Raw genomic sequence first — 22,815 nt, forward strand, 5'->3', positions numbered from 1 at the left:
CCTCCTCCGCAGCGAGTGGCCGCATCCAGCCTCCGTTTATCTTTGCCGGACAAATTTGATGGGGACTCTAAATTTGATGGGGACTCTAAATTCTTTCACAATGTTCTCTGCATTTGAAGATGATGTCGGACCAGTTTCCAACTGAAAGGTCAAAGGTGGCTTTCATAGTCAGCCTTCTGTCTGGGAAAGCCCTGTCATGGGCCACACCGCTCTGGGACCGCAATGATCCTGTCACTGCCTCTGTACACTCTTTCTTCACAGAGATTCGAAGTGTCTTCAAGGAACCTGCCCGAGCCTCTTCTGCCGAGACTGCCCTGGTGAACCTGGTCCAGGGTAATTCTTCTGTTGGCGAGTGCGCCATCCAATTCCGTACTCTCGCCTCCGAATTGTCCTGGAATAACGAGGCCCTCTGCGCGACCTTTAAAAAAGGCCTATCCAGTAACATCAAAGATGTGCTGGCCGCACGAGAAATCCCTGCTAACCTGCATGAACTTATTCATCTTGCCACCCGCATTGACATACGTTTTTCCGAAAGGCGTCAGGAGCTCCGCCAGGATATGGACTTTGTTCGCACGAGGCGGTTTCTCTCCCCGGCTCCTCTCTCCTCTGGTCCACTGCAATCCGTTCCTGTGCCTTCCGCCGTGGAGGCTATGCAAGTTGACCGGTCTCGCTTGACATCTCAAGAGAGGACACGACGCCGCATGGAGAACCTTTGCCTGTACTGTGCCAGTACCGAACATTTCTTGAAGGATTGTCCTATCCGACCTCCACGTCAGGAAAGACGCACGCTGACTCCGCACAAAGGTGAGACAGCTCTTGATGTGAACTCTGCTTCTCCACGTCTTACTGTGCCTGTGCGGATTTCTTCTTCTACCTTCTCCTTCTCAGCTATGGCCTTCTTGGATTCCGGATCTGCAGGAAATTTTATTTTGGCCTCTTTCATCAACAGGTTCAACATCCCGGTGACCAGTCTCGCCAGACCCCTCTACATCGCCTCTGTTAATAATGAAAGATTGGACTGTACTGTGCGTTACCACACGGAACCCCTCTTAATGTGCATCGGACCCCATCACGAAAAAATTGAATTTCTGGTCCTCTCTAACTGCACTTCGGAAATTCTTCTTGGACTACCGTGGCTTCAACGCCATTCCCCAACCCTCGATTGGACCACCGGGGAAATCAAGAACTGGGGTACTTCTTGCCACAAGGACTGTCTTAAGCCTGCTCCCTGTACTGTCAGTCAAGACCCTGTGGTTCCTCCGATATCTGGTCTCCCCAAGGCCTATCTGGATTATGCTGATGTTTTTTGCAAAAAACAAGCAGAGACTTTGCCTCCTCACAGGCCTTATGACTGTCCTATTGAGCTCCTCCCTGGTACTACTCCACCCCGGGGCAGAATCTATCCTCTGTCTGCTCCGGAAACACAAGCCATGTCGGAGTACATCCAAGAGAATTTAAAAAAGGGGTTTATCCGCAAGTCTTCCTCCCCTGCCGAAGCTGGATTTTTTTTCGTTTCCAAAAAAGACGACTCCTTACGCCCTTGCATTGATTACTGCGGACTTAATAAAATCACTGTAAAAAAAAACGCTATCCCCTACCTCTTATCTCGGAACTCTTTGATCGCCTACGAGGCGCCCACATCTTTACCAAGCTGGACTTAAGAGGTGCATATAATCTCATCCGCATCAGGGAGGGGGACGAGTGGAAGACCGCATTTAACACCAGAGATGGACACTTTGAATATCTGGTTATGCCCTTTGGGCTTTGCAATGCCCCTGCCGTCTTCCAAGACTTTGTAAATGAAATTTTTCGTGATCTTCTATATACCTGTGTTGTGGTTTACCTAGACGATATTTTGATTTTTTCTGCTAACCTAGAAGAACACCGCCAGCATGTCCGCATGGTTCTTCAGAGACTTCGGGACAATCAATTATATGCCAAAATGGAAAAATGTCTCTTTGAATGTCAATCTCTTCCCTTCCTAGGATACTTAGTCTCTGGCCAGGGACTACAAATGGACCCAGATAAACTATCAGCAGTATTGGATTGGCCACGCCCCTCCGGACTCCGTGCTATCCAACGTTTTTTGGGGTTTGCCAATTATTACAGACAATTTATTCCGCACTTTTCCACTATTGTGGCTCCTATCGTGGCCCTAACCAAGAAAAACGCCAACCCTAAATCCTGGCCTCCTCAAGCGGAAGACGCATTCAATCATCTCAAGACTGCCTTTTCTTCTGCTCCCGTACTCTCCAGACCTGATCCATATAAGCCCTTCTCGCTGGAGGTAGACGCCTCCTCGGTGGGAGCTGGAGCAGTACTCCTACAAAAAAATTCTTCCGGACATGCTGTTACTTGTGGTTTCTTTTCTAGGACCTTCTCTCCTGCGGAGAAAAACTACTCCATAGGTGATTGAAAACTACTGGCCATAAAATTGTCGCTTGAGGAATGGAGGCACCTGCTGGAGGGATCCAAATATCCAGTTATTATATACATTGATCACAAGAATCTCTCTTATCTTCAGTCTGCCCAACGGCTGAACCCTCGCCAGGCTAGGTGGTCGTTGTTCTTTGCCCGTTTTAACTTTGAAATTCATTTTCGCCCTGCTGAGAAGAACATTAGGGCTGATGCCCTCTCTCATTCATCGGATGCCTCTGAAGTGGAAGCTTCCCCGCAACACATTATTCCTCCGGACTGTCTGATCTCCACTTCTCCAGCTTCCATCAGGGAAGACCTTCGTCTCTCCACGCCAGTGCCTCAGGATTCTCAAGTGGGGACACTCCTCACACCTCGCAGGCCATGCTGGCATCAAAAAATCCATCCAGCTCATCTCTCGATTTTATTGGTGGCCTACCCTGGAAGCTGATGTTGTTGATTTCGTGCGGGCTTGTACAGTCTGTGCCCGGGACAAGACCCCTCACCAGAAGCCTGCTGGTCTCCTCCATCCTCTGCCTGTTCCTGAACGACCATGGTCTCAGATTGGTATGGACTTTATTACTGACTTACCTTTATCCCATGGCAACACAGTTATTTGGGTGGTCGTTGATCGATTCTCCAAGATGGCACATTTTATTCCTCTTCCAGGTCTTCCTTCTGCGCCTCAGTTGGCGAAACAATTTTTTATACACATTTTTCGCCTTCACGGGCTTCCTACGCATATCGTCTCGGATAGAGGCGTTCAGTTTGTGTCTAAATTCTGGAGGGCCCTCTGTAATCAACTCAAAATCAAATTAAACTTCTCGTCTTCTTATCACGAGAACAACAAAGCCATCCCAATACCCGATCCATCAGTATCTAACAAGAAGGGAATTAATAGGGCGAGAGTATGGCCTTACAGGGGAATTTTTTACCCCACCTGCTACAATGGACAATACGTTGTTCCCTTCCACCTTTTCGGGGAAAGTGTTAACTCATCTTAAAAAGGGTGACCCCACACAGGAACCTCTCCCTATTTCCACCTAAAAACCCTGGGAAATGGCAGTGTTTGTAGTTGGAAACAGGGAGAGCTTCCTGTGTGGGGCCGCCCTTTTTAGGGCGAGTAACACTTGCCAAGAAGGGAATTAATAATGCGAGAGTAGGGCCTTACAGGGGAAGTTTTTATCCCCACCGGTTACAATGAACCATACGTTCTTCCCTTCTACCTTTTAAAGGTCTTTACATTACATCAATACTTGATGGTGTAGGTGGCACATAGTGTTTTTTGCACACCTTTCCTTTTGTTGGGTACATAGTTTTACGTAATGCATATCCTCAATACTTACTTGTGCACACTAACACTTTTACAAAAGAGACTGTTTTCTTCTGCCTACCTGCCTCAGTTACTATTCTGATCCTGCCACCCGCCTGATGCCACACATCTAATGCCAAATTCTCCTTTTTCACCCACCTTTGTCACCGAGTACTGGTATTGCCACCCACTGCCCCACTTTGTCACCGGGTCACTTTCAGGACTCCTGCTGCTTCTGATGCCACCTCCAGGCTATCTCATACTTCCACCATATGTTCTCCTCATGCTTCCGCCACCTCGTGGCTGTGTCATTCAGCCACTATATGGTCTACTCATGCTGCCACCAACACCAGGCTGTCATTCAGCCACTATATAGTCTCCTCATGCTGCCGTCAACACCAGGCTGTGTCATTCAGCCACTATATGGTCTGCTCTTGCTGCCGCCAACTCCAGGTCATTCAGCCACTATATGGTCTACTCATGCTGCCTATTAAATTCAGCCATTATATGGTCTCCTCATGCTTCTGCCACCTCCAGGCTATGTCACTGTACCGCCATGTGGTCTCCTCATACTGCTGGCACATTAAATAAAACTTTTTAGGTTCATCTATTTGAAATCTTGAATTTAAATGTTAAAAAATATCTTTCATCTTTTCAATTGTGAGGCCCTATGGTCTCGTCAGGCTGTTGCCACCTCCAGGCTGTGTAATTCAGCCACTATATGGTCTCCTCATACTGATGCCACCTCCAGGTTCTGTTACTGTGCCGCTCTGCGTGATTCTAATAGCGATGCCTCTAATCTGCATGTCATACAGAATGCCAGTATTATTTCACTAACCCAGCACACACCCTATGCATGTTACAGCAAGGCAAAGTGTTCTACACCCCTATTGAGGCTCTCTGAAGGCCAGAAAAAGCCATTATTACAGAATACAGATTCGCTGCAAATTCGTACCGAACCAAATTTTTTCGGAAAATGTGGCGAATTGTCTGAATCAAATTTTTAAAAAATTCGCTCATCTCTATTTAGAACAATAGATCTTACAGCAGTTACCCAGCAGAGCAGCACGAGAACAACAAAGCCATCCCAATACCGCATCCATCAGTATCTACTCATGAGAAACAACTTGTGTTACACTTCAGTGGACTCATTCACGCCTCCACCATCCTCTCTACTTTACTTTATTAATTACTCTTTTCTCTGGCTTCTCTTATCATCTGCTATGGATAAAATCACAGACTAGAACTACTGCAGCTTTTCCATTGTATCCCTTACGCCCTTCCTTTCGTTTCTCCTTTCCCTCTGCTTTTCAGTGTGTTTTCTTAAATAGCATTCCTTTAAACTAAAAAAAAAAAAAGTCAAAGTGTGATATTGTCTACTTAAACTTGATATAAAATATACTCATTCCTGTTAATATTCATGAACATTTAAGGGGGCATCAGGAGGTGAATGGGAAATAGACTCTAGGCTGGTGAGGGTTCCAATGACTCAGACAGTCAAGGTACTATGCAGTCATAAAATTACAGTAACCACTAAGATAACAAACAATCATTTTTTGAAATATCTCAACATTTGAGGGGGGGGGCAATTAATTGGGCAAAGTGAATGTGAATGTTGGCATAACCTTTTTTGAGCAAGGAGGGGGCATGCAGAAAAGAATTGCAGAGTTTTCTGTGCTGTGCAGGAAATAATATATTCCTACCCATATCTCCATAAGGCTAAGTTTCCACTTGTTTTTTTTTTCTGGTAGTTTTTGGAATACTGCCACTGCAGTTTTTGAACCAAAGTCAGAAGTGGATCCATAAGATAGGAGAAGAGTAAGTCCTTCCTTTATATGTCCTATTCCTTTTAAATACACTTCTAGCTTTGGCTCAAAAACTGCAGTGGCAGTATTCCAAAAACTGCCAGCAAAAAAATACAAGTGGAAACTTAGCCTCTCAGTGTGCAGTGTACCTCGTGTATACATGATATATAAAAAAAAAAAATGCATTCCTTATATTGAGATCACCGGTACCTCAAAAATCATCACCAGATGTCTGTTTTTCACTGTGGAAATTCTATTGTCACTCTGATTTATAGGGGTGTTGCTAGGGCCCTAAAACCAGGGCAGAAAGACAGACACATTTTTGAGTCCGTATTACAGCTTAAGGACTGGCCCGACCAGGGGTTTGATTCCACGCTGGAGGAGACTTATCGCCCTGTTTTATAGGAAGAGTCTCTTCTATAGTAACCAATCACAGCTCAGCTTTCATATCTCATATTGCTCTTGTAAAAGGAAATCTGAGCTTTGTTTGGTTGCTAGGCAAAACAACAAGAATCTTTCTATAAATGTGAAGAAGAAAGAAAACCTCAGGAGTCGTCGTTTTTTTTTTTTGTTTTTTTTAAGTATCAATACATTTATTGACACACATAGAAAATAAAAAAATTACATACAGTAGTGATGAATTTGCGATATTTCGCGAATATTTGGGTGAATATTTGTGTTATATTTGCAAATTTCGCAATATTCCTTCACTTTTTTTATACATGCAAAATTTGTAATAAAATTAGCAAAATGCGCATGCAAGAATATATCTTGCAACTATTATATCTTTCAACTGTCCTTTCTCTTTGTGCAGCTGGGATTGGTGGGAGTGGCTTCCTAGGTATAGGTTGTAGAACCACGTGCATATACATGATGAATCCCAGCTCGTCCCCAAAAATCCACTGGGGCAAACTTGGTGAGCGCAGTCGTGCACTCTGCAGGCTGGATAGGGGTATTTCAGGCTCAGGGCTGGAGGAGGAGGAAGAGGCCGCCTCCAGCGGGGTACTCACTGTAGACTACTCCGATGGGATCTTGGCCCATAAGCCCCAAGTCCGGTGGTGAGGGGACAATCTCACCGGTGATGCTACTCCAGGTGTCCCAGCGCAGTCTCCTGAAGGTGTATCCGGCCAGTCATCATCATTGTCGGGCAGTGGGGGAATATTGCAGGCCCCCTCTTCATCCAAGGACAACCGCTGCATACGGTCGGCAATATCCTGGAACAGTTGGGCTGTGACCGCCACAACTTTCCTTTGTTCCGGCGCCATCTTGGTGCTCTCACCACGTGGAACGCTGCTCTCCGCCATGTCTTTACTCTCCGGCTCTCTGTGCAGACTGAAGAGGTCACTGTGCAGAGTGTCCTTTATACCGGGCTTCCCCAAAATGGCGGCCGGCAGGAAGGATGTCATCGGTGCAGCCCCGACTTCTGGTCCCCCCAGGAACAACTCCTCTGTCTCTAAGTTCCTTTTCGGCTGCGATACAGCAACTTGACAGCCATGCCCATTAGCGGGGGTGGCGCAGCGCGGGCCTTTTTCGCGCGCTTCTCCGGCAGCAGGTTAACTCTACCTGTGCTGACCGGACCAGAGGATCATAGCATGTATTCATTTTGCAGTTTACATGTTCTTGCAGCAAATAAATCTTCGCCTCCCCCCTTACTTTTCATGTGGCCCCCTTGTAATGCACACCACACGCACCGCTCTTGTACACTGTAATGTGGTTTGCAACACATGAATAAAGTCCGTTATATTGGGGGGAGTACACTTTCACTAGTGACAACAGCAACAGGCACACACCTGAATCCTGTTTGTGAGACGCCAAAAAGGCTTTGTGGTAAGCCTCGGGGGGTGTAGGGTAGCTGGGGTGTTGCTGATCAGGTATCAGGGGTTTATTAACCCTTGCCACTCGTGACGCCAGGGTGAGGGTTAAATGCTGAGGTAACGCTGGGCCTATCGCCACCCTTCCCAAGAGCGATAGGTGAGTGCAGAATAACGGATTGTCCACCACCAGTGCTTAGCTGAAAACTTGTAGAAACTTTACTGAAGATTTTCTGTAACATGCAGCAGTAACAACAGTCCCGATAACAGAGTCTATATACAGCTGAAGCAGCGATTGACAGGTGGTTGGGACCTTGTAAGTTCTCTTTAGTACAGGAGGATTTTTGTAGCATAGATCCGCTGGATTTAGGGGTAGGTTTAGGTCCAGTGATCTTGCGGAGATAGCGGGGAATGATAAGAACTCAGTCTTTAGCGTAGGCTGAGGCCGCAAGGCTTAGGCCTAGTAATTGTCTTTGTAAGTTGTGGAGGTCCTACCTCATCCAATGTCAGCAACCCAAGAGAGGGATAAATGGCTGCAGCTCCCTTATATGGGCCGGGGCTGAGCGGTTTTGGAATGGTCCATACAGCTGTCACTCACCGTTACATTGCATTGTGGGTGAACACCTGACACAAGAACCACTAAAGGTCCTTCAACAAACCATAGAGTTCTGAATACTGAGTCACATGACCTAAGGTCCTGCAACGCTAACAGGTAGTCATTTAAATATACATATTTATATTTATATTAATATTAACTAACTGAGGGGTGACGAGGGGCTAACTAGAAAAGAGGGACTCTGACGTTCCTAGGAACTCTGACTTTGGGGACCTCTACCAAGGTACGTTATGCAATACGGTACCGGGACACCACAGATCCCTCTGACAGTCACTACACTGATCCCTCTGACAGTCACTTCACTGATCCCTCGGACAGGAACTACACTGATCCCTCTGACAGGCACTACACTGATCCTTCTGACAGGCACTACACTGATCCCTCTGACAGTCACTACACTGATCCCTCTGACAGGCACTACACTGATCCCTCTGACAGGCACTGCACTGATCCCTCTGACAGACACTACACTGATCCCTCTGACAGGCACTACACTGATCCCTCTGACAGTCACTACACTGATCCCTCTGACAGGCACTACACTGATCTCTCTGACAAGCACTACACTGATCCCTCTGACAGTCACTACACTGATCCCTCTGACAGTCACTACACTTATCCCTCTGACAGGCACTACACTGATCCCTCTGACAGTCACTACACTAATCCCTCTGACAGGCTGTCTGGGGGCATGATAGGGGCATTATATGTGAGGGGCACATGATGGGGACATTATATGTAAGGGGCGCATGATGGGAGCATTATATAGGTGAGGGGAGCATGATGGGGGCATAATATATGTGAGGTGCGCATGATGAGGGAATCATATATGTGAGGGGTGCATGATGGGGGAATCATATATGTGAGGGGCGCATGATAGGGGCATTATATATATGAGGGGCGCATGATGGGGGCATTATATATGAGGGGCGCATGATGGGGGCATTATATGTGTGGGGCACATGATGGGGGCATTATATGTGAGGTGCGTATGATGGGGGCAATATATGAGAGGGGCACATGATGGGGGCATTATATGTGAGGGGCGCATGATGGGGGCATTATATGTGAGGGGCGCATGATGGGGGCATTATATGTGAGGGGCGCATGATGGGGGCATTATATGTGAGGGGCGCATGATGGGGGCATAATATATGTGAGGTGCGCATGATGAGGGCATCATATATGCGAGGGGTGCATGATGGGGGAATCATATATGTGAGGGGCGCATGATAGGGGCATTATATATATGAGGGGCGCATGCTGGGGGCATTATGAGGGGCGCATGATGGGGGCATTATATGTGAGAAGCGCATGATGGGGGCATTATATGTGAGGTGCGTATGATGGGGGCATTATATGTGAGGGACGCATGATGGGCGCAATATATGAGAGGGGCGCATGATGGGGCATTATATGTGAGGGGCGCATGATGGGGGCATTATGTGTGAGGGGTGCATGATTGGGGCATTATATATGAGGGGCGCATGATGGGGGCATTATATGTGAGGGGTGCATGATGGGGGCATTATATGTGAGGGGCGCATGATGGGGGCATTATATGTGAGGGGCGCATGATGGGGGCATTATATGTGAGGGGCGCATGATGGGGGCATTATATGTGAGGGGCGCATGATGGGGGCATTATATGTGAGGGGCGCATGATGGGGGCATTATATGTGAGGGGTGCATGATGGGGGCATTATATGTGATGGGCGCATGATGGGGGCATTATATGTGAGGGGCGCATGATGGGGGCATTATATGTCAGTGACGCATGCAGCCCAGCCTCACCCAGCTTCTACCTCCAGTGGCCCCCAGATAATTTGAGTTTGAGACCCCTGATTTATCCTATTGTTGTTATCCAGATGAACAACAAGTACATTTCAAAAAGTCAAGAATGAAAACATCTGCCTTGATTCTGGGTCCTTAGTCATAGCTATGACTAAGATCTCAGTAGGAGGGAAAGTTCTCATGTTGTAACAGATGTTTTAGTGTATTCCTTGTTGTTTTAATTTTTTTACAAATAAAGTGTGATATGTCTATTAACAATGAAGATGTGTCCTGGATGTTGCACACTTCATACCTGCACGCAAAAGATACTGATTAAAAGACCAGTTCTTCTAGCTGTATTTTTTTATCTATTTAGTTCAGTTGTATTTATTTATTTTAAATAAAAGAAGGTTGTATCATTTTTAGCTTTTGATTAACTCCTGCTTCTTCATAGATTGTTAGCTCTTGCAAGCAGGACCCACACCTCTCTTTCTCATATGAATGTTTATTTAGTTTTTTACTATGTTATACAGTGTTTTACAACCTTTTTAACCTCCTGGTACCCCCATATATTTTTGTTACCTTGGGGAACCCTACCAAATAAATAGCTACAAACAAGTAATTTAAAATACCTATTGGGTTAGAATTCCACGGAGGTTTTTCATGCAAAAACCATGTCGCAGCATGGTGTTTTTTCTGTTAGCTGCAAGTCAATAGTGAACTGCAAAATGCCAAATCCACTTGGCGATTTTCAGTTTGGCATTTTTTAATCCCTTAGGCGTCTTCCAGCTCTTTTTGGCTCCTTGGCAGTTTTTCCAAAACAACCTCTTGTTGAGACTTTGGCGTTTTTTGGGGGAAAATCTTGGCGTTTTTCACCCATAAAAAACACCAAGATAAACGACATGTGGGTTTTAACTTTGGCATTTTTGCAGGCGGTTTTTTATTCTTTTTTGGACTTCCAAAAACCCATGATCAAAAAAAGTGATGGAGATACCTTTTTTAACTAAAAAAAATTTAAATAAAAACAGATACAGTAGTGATGGAAATGTATCTTTTTCATAACAAAATTTTTTATTAATTTTTAAACAGGGATCAATTTATGTGGGCGGGCAGGGAACTAAAAATGTAGCCAACAATAATGAATATTTAGAAAGAGGCCATTTAAATGTAAAAATAATATATTTGCTGTATAAAGTGGGGGGTACACTTTCCTCAAGTCTGGGCTTGATTGTCACCAATATACCGTATTTATCGGCGTATAACACGCACTTTTCAGGCTAAAATTTTTAGCCTAAAGTCTATGTGCGTGTTATACGCCTATACATCCCCAGGAAAGGCAGGGGGAGAGAGGCCGTCGCTGCCCGCTTCTCTCCCCCTGCCTTTCCTGGGGTCTAGAGCCCTGCTGCCGGCCCTTCTCTCCCCCTGGCTATCGGCGCCACTGCCCGTTCTGTCCCCCTGACTATCGGCAATGGCCGGCGCCGATAGCCAGGGGGAGAGAAGCGGCGCCAACAGCCAGGGGGAGAGAAGGGGCAGCGGCACCCATTGCCGGCGCCGCTGCCCCGTTGCCTCCCCCCATCCCCGGTGGCATAATTACCTGTTGCGGGGTTGGGTCCGCGCTGCTGCAGGTCTCCGGCGTGCGTCCCCTGCGTCGTTGCTATGCACGGCACGGCGCGGCGCATGACGCCAGTGCGCCATGCCGTGCATAGCAACGACGCAGGGGACGCACGCCGGAGGCCTGCAGCAGCGCGGACCCGACCCCGGCAACAGGTAATTATGCCACCGGGGATGGGGGGAGGCAACGGGGCAGCGGCACCGGGTGGCGCTGCCCCTTCTCTCCCCCTGGCTGTCGGCGCCGCTTCTCTCCCCCTGGCTATCGGCGCCGGCAATGGGGCGCCGGCACCGATAGTCAGGGGGACAGAAGGGGCAGCGGCGCCGATAGCCAGGGGGAGAGAAGGGCCGGCAGCAGGGCTCTAGACCCCAGGAAAGGCAGGGGGAGAGAAGCGGGCAGCGACGGCCTCTCTCCCCCTGCCTTTCCTGGGGGTGTATCGGGGTATACACGCGCACACATGCACCCTCATTTTACCATGGATATTTGGGTAAAAAACTTTTTTACCCAAATATCCTTGGTAAAATGAGGGTGCGTGTTATAGGCCGGTGCGTGGTATACCCCGATAAATACGGTATGGAAAAAATGATGTAGATCCAGTGAATTAATTGAAAACAATTTATTATTACAATGAAAGTGCTTGTGGTATCCTTTGTAGGGCCCTTACATTGGACTCACCACGATAAGCAAGGTAGTAAATGTATAAAATATTCATACAATAAAGTAAAATAAAATAGACATATAATATACAGGGTAAAAAAGTGCAGGTATCCCAGTGTGGCAAATAGTCTGTAGTGCTTATACAGTGGGGATTAAAAGTTTGGGCACCCTGGTTAAAAATTTGCATTAATGTGTATAAAGAAGCCAAGAAAAGATGGAAAAATCTCCAAAAGGCATCAAATTACAGATTTGGCATCCTTTTAATATGTCAACAAAAGTTAGATTTTATTTCAATCATTTACACTTTCAAAATAACAAAAAACAAAAAAATGGCGTCTGCAAAAGTTTGGGCACCCTGCAGAATGTTAAATCTGCATGATAAATCTGAAACTGAAAATAGTTGATGCTCACAAAGCTGGAGAAGGCTATAAGAAGATAGCAAAATGCTTTCAGATGTCATTATTCTCCGTTTGGAATGTAATTAAGAAATGGCAGTCATCAGGAACAGTGGAAGTTAAAGGAAGATCTGGAAGACCAAAAAATATATCAAACAGAACAGTTCGCAGGATTGTGAGAAAAATAATTCAAAACCCACGTTTGACTGCACAATCCCTCCAGAAAGATCTGGCAGACACTGGAGTTGTGGTACACTATTCCACTATGAAGAGTTACTTGTACAAATATGGTCTTCATGGAAGAGTCATCAGAAGAAAACCTCTTCTATGTCCTCACCACAAAAATCAGCGTTTGAACTCTGCAAATGAACATATAGACAAGCCTGATGCCTTTTGGAAACAAATTCTGTGGACCGATGAGGTTAAAATTGAACTTTTTGCCAGGTATGAGCAAAGGTACGTTTGGAGAAGAAGGGAAACAGAATTTAATGAAAATAACCTCTGTCCAACTATTAAGCATGGGGGTGGATCAATCATGCTTTGCGGTTGTATTGCAGCCAGTGGCATAGGAAACATCTCACGAGTAGAAGGAAAAATGAATTCAATAAAATTTCAGCAAATTTTGGATGCTAACTTGATGCCATCTGTGAAAAAGCTGAAGTTAAAGAGAGGAGGGCTTCTAAAAATGAACAATGATCCTAAACACAACTCGAAATCCACGGGGGATTACATCAAGAGGCGTAAATTGAAGGTTTTGCTATGGCCTTCACAATCTTCTCACCTCAACATAATTGAAAATCTATGGATAGACCTTAAAAGTGCATTGCGTGACAGACAGACTAGAAATCTCAAAGAACTGGAAGACTTTTGTAAGGAAGAATGGGCAAAGATACCTCAAACAAGAATTGAAAGACTCTTGGCTGGCTACAAAAAGCGTTTACAAGCTGTGATACTTTCCAAAGGGGGGAGTACAAGATATTAACTCTGCAGGGTGCCCAAACTTTTGCAGACGCCATTTTTTTTGTTTTCTGTTATTTTGAAAGTGTAAATGATGGAAATAAAATCTAACTTTTGTTGACATATTATAAGAATGTCTAATCTGTAATTTGATGCCTTTTGGAGATTTTTCCATCTTTCCTTGGCTTCTTTATGCACATTAATACAATTTTTTACCTGGGGTGCCAAACTTCTGAGCCCCACTGTAGATGTATGCACGGAGATCGTACCTTGTATGGTTGATTACAAATAGTCTGAGTAGCAATGTCATGTATAGCTCGTATCTGGTCAGGATACTGCATGCAGCAGCGTGTTAGTAAGGGGTTAAAATCAATGCACTCTGTGGTGCTGGGGTTTGCTTGTGTGTATCCCACTCTACCCTGGCGGCACAGGGATAGAGATTGGTGGGTGGGATATAGATAGTCTCTTAATTGTAATCCTGTGGGTGCATGAGGCTGCGCTCTGCAGCACTGGAGGCCCCTAAAATGTGGACCACTCTACCCCGTCGGCACAGGGAAAGTTTTGAGTGGCTTTGGGGATTTGGCACATTGTGCCTCTTACCAGCAATGTCCTGGAGCCTGGTTGCCGGAAAAAAGTTTTCGCTGGGGAGACATCTGCTGGCTGGCGGGATGCGTACAACCCCTGAAGCGTGATAAATTTCTTGCGATCCAGTGAATGATGGTTTAGATCGTCGGGTTTGCCAATATTGGGGGTACAGGTGATAGAGGCTAGACGTGTTTCGAGGTACCTCACTATCACTATCCTTCATCCCTGAGATGCGGAGCGCTTTCTCCTGCCCTCCTCTTCTCTGCACTATACTCCGGCCGGCCAGTGATATGAATTGAATTAACATCACTGATTCATATTTCCCGCTGAGAGCGGTGATTGGCTGCCACCACTCTGAGCGGAAAATATGAATTCTATTCACATCACTGGCTGCCCCGGAGTTCAGAGCAGAGATGTGAGCGTTATATAGAGCCGATCCACATCTCTGCAATAGATAGGACGAACACATCGGGTGTCAGGAGTGACACCCGGGTTGATCTGTCTATTAGTACAGGAACTACTGCTCCCATCATGGAACAGTGTGTTCCATGCTGTCAGTAGTAGTTCTACCTAAAAATTAAAAAAATAAAGAAAGAAAAAAAGTTAAAAACACACACAAACTTTATTAAACACAATATTAAAATACATTACTAATAAAAATTTTAACAAAATTAATTATAAAAAAATATATTATTTTTACATTTAAATGGCCCCTTTTAACATTTTTATTATTGTCGAGTCAGCTACATTTTTAGGTCCCCACTTGCTGACATAAATAGGTCTCTGTTTAAAAATGAATTAAAATGTCATTATAAAGACAAATTTAAAAAATAAATAAATAAATACGCCGAAGGGGTCAAAAATGCAATTTCCACTCAAAGACAAAAACGCCAGAAAAAAATGCAAAATGCAGGGAAAATCAGTGGCAATTTTCCTGGCATTTTTAAGCCTAAAAAACGCAAGACAAAAACCTCAGTGGAATCCTAGCCTCAAGCACAACTTTTGAGCATCTAGATTAAAGTTTAAAATAAAAAAAAAGAGACTTACCCTTTTAGGGTGTGACACTTAGACCCTCCACCCAACAATGTTGGCAGCTTGTTTTGCATAGGCTGATTATGGCAGAATATAATGGATTCCCATTGATCCTGTACTCGTCATGCTCTGTGAGCAGTATTTTTAGCAGAGCTAATATACCTTAATCACATTCAGGGCTCACTACTCATCCACCCTCCAGTAGTTATCAAGTTCTGGGATCACATTTCATCCCTCCATTTACCAGTAATCACATTAATGACTTAAATCTAATACACTTTCTCCAGCAATATTAATATCTGCAAAGCATCAATCACATTCAGGGTTTACACTTCATCCCCCCTTCAGCAGTACTTACATTTAGGTCTCACATCGTATCCCCTCCTGAAGGTAATAATTATCTTTAGGGCTCCCCACACCCCCGTCTTTCCACTCCAACAGTAGTCATATTTCTATTTACAACTCATATCTGCCCCTGAAAAACAGTAATCAGATTCCCGGCTCATATCTTATAACCCATATTCACAGCAGTCTACACTTTCTGGGTATGGTTCTACAATGTGAATTGTGCATGCAGGTGAAACCTTGCACAAATATGGTGAGCAATGGCTGTATGATTTTTCTAATAACATGGTGGTCTTACTGGTAAAATTGAGCATCTATTGGCCACCAGATGTCAGCAAGGCTTGTCCATATATGGCAGTTTTACAGGCAAAATTGTGCCAGTGCAATCAGGCGGGGTTTGTCAGCATGTACTATGTATACTGTGGGACCATACCCTCAGGTCTCACATCTCATCTCCCCAGCACTAATTACCTTTTGTAGTAGCCTCTTCCACATCTTATTTCCCAAATCAATAGTCACAGTATTCTCCTACCTCCAAGAGTAGTCATGGCTCACATTGCTTGAAAATTGGAGATTTTCCTAGGTGACAGAAAATATAGATTTTATGAAAGACAGGAGGCAAGCATTACATGCATTACATTACATGCATGCAACAATCAGTGTGAAGCAAAAAACTTTACAATGAATACGTACAACCAATTATGCTATACATAAGCCGCACGATAAGCCACACCCTCTTTCTTTGACAATGTAAGTAACTGAACAAAGGCATAACATAGAAAAAAGAAATATATCAAACAAAAAGGCTAATTTGCCAATTTCAGGAACAGTCTAATCCATCAGGAAAAGAAGATCCAAAGTCTCGTAAGGGTCACAAGAAACATATCGAAGAATGGTGAATTCAACGAAGGAATCAGCCACTGTAGCTCAGTAGGTAAAAATGTCACGGGTAAGGAATCTGGAAAGATGAATCCATTTCTGATGGGAGTCAATGGACTTTGAATAAAAATATATATGCAATAACAACATATAGGGATGGGATAAGTAGGGGATAATGTTCGCCTCCTGTCTTTCATAAAATCTATATTTTCTGTCACCTAGGATAGGAAAATCTCTAATTTTATATCAAGACAGGAGGCCCCGCATTATATGCATGTTCAAAGCTATAATAACAATTATCAAATATGAGAGACTGCGCTTCTAGTGGAATGTGCACCAAACATGGAAGTATCAATATTTGCAAGAGACATAGCCTGTTTAACCCATCTAGCCAGAGTTATAGAAGAAACTGGAAGGTGATGTTTACAGTATGAAATAAATAGTTGAGAAGAAGAATGTCATAAGAGATTAGTTTTAGACACATAGGATTTAATGAATGGTAAACATCACTCCTTGCGGAGTATATTGCCTACGAGAGAAATCTAAGGGATTGACATTTGAAACTTGTTTAACGGAAATAAGACAAAGTAATGTTGTAAGTTTAATAATAATTTCAGGGAAAGGGAGTCATTATCATCCCAGGATATAAATAAGTCAAGAAGTGTGTTGACATCCCACATGGACTGATACTTAGGTAAAGGTGGACGTTTGAAACGTATGCCTTTAAGGAGTTTGCAAACTAATGGGTGTTTACCTATGTGGATAGAATTAACAGGTACATGAAAGAAAGATATTGCTAAATGATAAAGGTTTAAAGTGCGATATGCCTTATCAGAATCGAAAGAGGCAAATAGAAAGTTTAAGATGTGAGGGATAGATGCTTGAAAGGGATCCAAATCCCATAGTGAGCACCAATCAGTCCAAAGTTTCCAGGCTGATCGGTAAGTGGTCCTGGTACCTGGAGCCCAGGCCTCAGAGAGGATATCCTTAGTTGTCTGAGAAAAATCTGAGTCAAATGTGTTTGACCCGAGATCAACCAAGCAACTAGAGGAAGTTGATGGGATAGGATTAACGGACGAGGGTTCCTCAACGGGTCTAGAAGAGGATTCTGGAAGTCCGGGAGAATTCTCAGAATGTCTATCAACATTCCTAGGAGTTGTGGAAACCAGGATTGGGTTGGCCACCAAGGAGTTATCAATACTATGGTTGATTTCTGAATGGATACTTGAAGGAGAACTCTGGGAATGAGAGCAAAAGGGGGAAAGGCGTAAAGCCTTTTCAGAGACCAGATTTGTAGACATGAATCAACCCTTGCTGCTTCCAGATCATGGCGCCAACTGAAGAATAGAGGGAGTTGGTGATTTAGTCGAGATGCGAACAGGTCCAGAAGGAGTGGACCCCACAGGAGGTTGAGTTGGTGAAAAACAGCTGGATCTAGTTTCCAGTCACTGGAATTGACTAGATAACGAGAGTTCCAATCTGGTACAGTATTGGAAAGACCTGGGATATACTTCACTTTTTGAGTAATATTTCTGTTCAGGTAAAAATGGCAAAGATCTTTGCCGATATTGGCAAGGAATCCTGACTTCGTCCCTCCCAGACGATTTATGTATTGGACTGCTGAAATATTGTCCATACGAATCAGAATGCATGTATGATAATTCTATTGCAAAGCTCTTTAATGCAAAAAAGCCTGCTAGAAGTTCCAAGCAATTGATATAAAGCTGAGACTCTGAAGGGGACCCCTTGCCGCCTGTTGAAAGAGAACCATAATGAGCTCCCCAACCGTTGAGGCTGGCATCCGATTCTAAGATCAAATCTGGGTTGGAGTTGAAAATCGCATTGCCATTCCATTCCTGGATATGATGAAGCCACCAGAGAATTTGTTCTTTTGCTTCTGATGACAGACAAATTTCATCTGAGTATCCTAAACCTTCTCTTAGGTGTTGGATCTTTAGTCTTTGAAGAGCTCTGTAATGTAGTGGAGCTGGGAATATAGCTTGGATGGAAGCGGACAGTAGACCTACAATTCTAGCTATCGCACAAAAAGATATTTTGTCATGGAGGAGGGAATGGATTTCCTTTGAGTTCCTGGACGCTGTGTGTGGGCTTCCGTGTTCAGGCTCGCCCCCTCGTGACGTCACGGCCTGTCCCATCAATGAAAGTCTATGGGAAGGGGGCACGATGGCCGTCATGCCCCCTCCCATAGACTTGCATTGAGGGGGCAGGATGTGACGTCACATGACGGGGCGTGACGCAAGGAGGGGGCGGGCGTGAACACGGAAGCCCGCACACAGCGTTCAGGAACTCAATGTTCCGGATGTGGGGGAGCAGAGTAACCCTTACATTTTTTGGAAGGAAGACTGAATAGTGCAGTGTCGGTGTTTACTGAAAACCCCAGAAATTCTACCTTCTTGGAGGATATGAGAATGGATTTGTCGTAATTGATTACAAACCTGAGATTGGAAAGAAGAGATAACGTCCATTCCATGTGTAAGGAGACCAGATGACGAGATTTGGCCATGATGAGAATGTTGTCTAAATAAATTATTAAATGAACTCCCCGAGATCGAAGAGAGGCCACTACTAGATTCAACAGTTTGGTGAAACATCAAGGGACTGAAGAAAAACCGAAGGGTAGACAAGTAAATTGCCATTTTTGGTTGTTCCATATAAACTGTAGATAAAGTTGAAAGTTGGAATGAATAGGGACCATAAGATAGGCATCTTTGAGGTCAATTTTTATCAACCAATCTTCCCTTAGTAAGAGGTCTCTCAGAAGATGGATACCCTCCATCTTGAAATTGTGGTAACAAACAAAATTGTTCAATAATCTCAAGGTTTATGACTGGTCCGTGACCTTCATCTTTCTTTTTCACAAGAAAGAGGTTGCTGATAAAACCTGGGTTGTCCAGAGGAACTTGGATAATAGAGTTCTTGGAATAAAAGGTATTTGATTTCTGTCTGTTTTTGAAAAATGTATTAGATGTGGAGGAGGAAGTTGGAAGGGAGTGGGTAGGAATTCTATCTGATATGCCTGTACAGTGTTCAGGGATCGGGAGAGATAATTTCTCAACTGTGGAAAAAATTAGTGAGTCTTCCGCCCACTGGAATTTGTAAAAAATGTGGATTCAGACTTACCTGATGATGGTCTAGAGCGGGATGAACCTCGCTGGCTTCTTGCCCTCCAGGGCTGTCCTCGATAAGGAAAGAAGGGCTGTGGTTGTGGAATAAGAGCACTTTATAACAGTCTGTCCTGTTGAGGGGGGCCTCGATATTAGGATTTGAATTGAGGGGCTCAGCTCGGAAAACTTTTTTAAGTGAAGCCTGAGCTTTGTCCAATGTTGAGAACAGGCCAACATATTTAGAAATTTCTTTAATAAATTGGTCCCCGAATAAGAGACCCTCTGTTGGTGTAGAGGATTCTGAAGTGGCTATGTGACCCAACTGGGGGTCCAACTTAATCAGAATTGAACATCTCCATTCAATGGAGAGGGCTTCATTAGCGTTGCCCAGAAAGCTTATAGCCCTTTGTGACCAGCCTTTAAGGGTATCTACATCAATTAGTATACCTGAAGCAGAGGGGTCTTCCGACATTTCTAAATATTTGTAAGGAGGCCCAAAAGGTCAAGGACTTTGCCCTGACAGGACTTTAAAGATCGGTCTATGGCTTGTTTCGGGTTTTTCCACGATTTTTGCAAATACTTCACAAGTATGGGGTCTAATTCAGGTGTTACGTCCTCATTAGAGGGTAGAGTGGGCTTTGGGCATTCAGCCCTTAATTTGTTCTGGGACTTTTTATCTAAGCCCTTTTTTATTCAGTGGCATATGTATTGCTCCAGCTGAGGATTTTGGATCCATTCTCCCGAGAAGGGATGCTTGATCTGGGATGGATCGAAGTATGGCACTCCTTAACTATCCATTATAGTAGAATCCCTATAGTTGGATTTGGCAAAATTAGTGTCACTTCCCTCCGAATCATTGGGCTGGTAGGAGGCGTCATCAGAATTGGAGGAAATATAATCCTCTGCAGATTAATCTCCATCACACTCCTCAAAGGAGTCAGGTTTATTGCGGTGTGAAGTTTTATGAACCCGTACTTCAATGTCTTCCTCATGGGTGGAGGGTACTTTTTTAGCACTTGATTCATGGCTGCATGAGGGGAGCATGCCTGCATCGGTTTTTGGCTCACCTCCATATGAGTAGTTTTTGTATGTTTAGTTGGATTTTGGCTGTCATAGTTAGAATGCCTCTTTAAAGAATGGCTCTGAGATTGTTGAGATTCCTGATGTGCTTTTTCAGCAAAAGATTGTGAGATTGCCATGGCAACTGATATGGCCACTGATTTATGCATGGTCGCCAAGGCAGAATTTACTGCCAACTGGACCGACCGTGAGACAGACTGGTCCACTAGAACCTGTATCTGTTCACTAGAAACATAATCTCAGTCTTTCATTTTTGTCTGTTCAGAAGACATCATGGTATTTATATATAAGGAAAAACACTGAGGTGTAAATATATCAATTAGAAATATGGTAATTGTATATTAAAGTAAATATTAGATAGGCTAGATAATTTATTTGTAATAGAAAACTTAAAGGGGTATTCCAGGGGAATTTTTTTTTTATCTGACTATGCTACAGGGGCTGTAAAGTTAGTGTAGTTCATAATATAGTGTCTGTACCTGTGTTTGAATGTTTTCTCACAATTCTTATGTGATTTTCACCCCAATATTTATTTTTAACAGCTTGCAATGCGGCTGAGACCTGACTCACTAGACAGCTGATGACAGGGAGCCTGTGTGCTTCAATGGGTTGAGGGATCAATCTGCAACTAATGCAACAGCTGTAGGCACCCTGGTTGAAAACCACAGGTCTGCAGCTCATTTATGTTTCAATGGGTGAGGTGGCTTATGTGTGGGAGGGAGGAAAATGGAATTGTGGGATTTGTAGTCAAAGAAAGAAGAGTCAAACAGGAAATAACAGTTTTATGGTGATCTCACAACATAGCCATTTAGCCCTAAGACAAGTGCAGATCCTTCCTAAGCATGTCCATTACTGTCTGGCAGGTACGTACTAAAATCACCTTATGGTGGATAACCTCTTTAATATGAATTAATAACAATTTTTTAGTTACTTAAGATAGGGGATAAGATGTCTTAGCACCAGAGTACCCCTGTAAGGAGTTTTTTCTGTTTTTGCACTTTTGTTTTTTCCTCCATACATTTTAAAAATCATAACCCTTTCAATTTTGCACCGAAAAATCCATATGATGGCTTATTTTTTGCACCACCAATTCTACTTTGTAATGACATATCTTTATTCTGTAGGTCCATACGATTAAAATGATACCCTACTTATATAGGTTTGATTTTGTTGTATTTCTGAAAAAAATCATAACTACATGCAGGAAAATTAATACGTTTAAAATTGTCCTCTTCTGACCCCTATAACTTTTTTATTTTTCCGCATATGGGGTGGTATGAGTGCTCATTTTTTGTGCCATGATCTGAAGTTTTTATTGGTACCCTTTTTGTTTTGATTGTACTTTTTGATCGCTTTTAATTCATTTTTTATGGAATAAAAAGTTACACAAAAAAGCTATTTTGGACTTTGGAATTTTTGGGACGTTCATTTTTATTTTCACTGTTCTTTTTTTAAATGGGAAAAGGGGGGTGATTCAAACTTTTATTAAGGGAGGGGTGAAATCATCTTTATTAACTTTTTTACTTTTCTTTTGCAATGTTATAGGCCCCATAGGTGACTATAACATGCATTACACTGATCTCTTACACTGTTCAGTGCTATGCCATTGCATTGCTCAGTGTTATCGCCGCTTGACTGCTCCTGCCTGGATCTCAGACACGGAGCAGTCATTCGGCGATCGGATGCTGAGGAGGCAGGTATGGGACCCTCCTCGTGCATCCTAGCTGATCGGGACACCGCGCTTTCACCAACTGAGCTGCCTGAAAGCTTTCACTTTCACTTTAGATGTGGCAATCAACTTTGATTGCCGCATCTAGAGAGTTCATGCCGGACATGTGCCTGAACCGCGATGCCCAGCATTAGCATGGGTCCTGGATGCTGATAGAAGCCAGGACCAAGCGGGTATGATGCAAGCTCAGCTTCTGAGCTCGCTTCATAACCCTGCCGTGACGCAGTACTATTTATAAGCGGTGTTTTGCGGCAAGGGGATAAATTCTGAAAATGACTTCATCCCCACCATACCTATTTCTGATCAAATGGTACACCTGTAAAACCGTAACGCAGGTGTCCTAAGGCAAGCTCAAGGAGGATAGAAACCTTCCGTTGAGCAGACGTGCAGACCAGTTCTTTACTGTTCAGTAGATATTGTCATCTTTCCTAGTCCTTTACCTGACATACAACCCCATATGTCATCTTTATATGTTTTGTTCGAAAGGCACTAAACAAAAGTCCCAGAATCATCTCCTTGCCATTGCAGATTGTTGATTCATAAGTAAATATCACTTACATCCAATTATCCACACTCCATGATCGCTTCTCTTTAGCCGAATGTAACTTTTTTTTTTCTTCAGATAAGGTGTTGGTTCTGTCACAAACATTGACTTCATTATTGTTTCATCTATTATGCTGTGCATTTTCT

The 22,815-nt window shown here is 43.8% G+C and overlaps 1 long non-coding RNA gene across 1 annotated transcript; it reads right to left on the reverse strand.

The window, feature by feature from the left end:
* Positions 1-4,900: 4,900 nt before the first annotated feature.
* On the reverse strand, positions 4,901-22,815 carry LOC130357728 (uncharacterized). The gene is made up of 4 exons (XR_008889236.1): positions 22,684-22,815; positions 15,784-15,891; positions 15,326-15,442; positions 4,901-5,070 (listed from the first exon to the last, which is right to left on the reverse strand). It is a non-coding gene; the product is annotated as an uncharacterized LOC130357728 (long non-coding RNA).

This window comes from Hyla sarda, chromosome 2 (genome assembly GCF_029499605.1).
Source record: "Hyla sarda isolate aHylSar1 chromosome 2, aHylSar1.hap1, whole genome shotgun sequence".
In the NCBI taxonomy this organism is placed as follows: Eukaryota; Metazoa; Chordata; class Amphibia; order Anura; family Hylidae; genus Hyla; species Hyla sarda.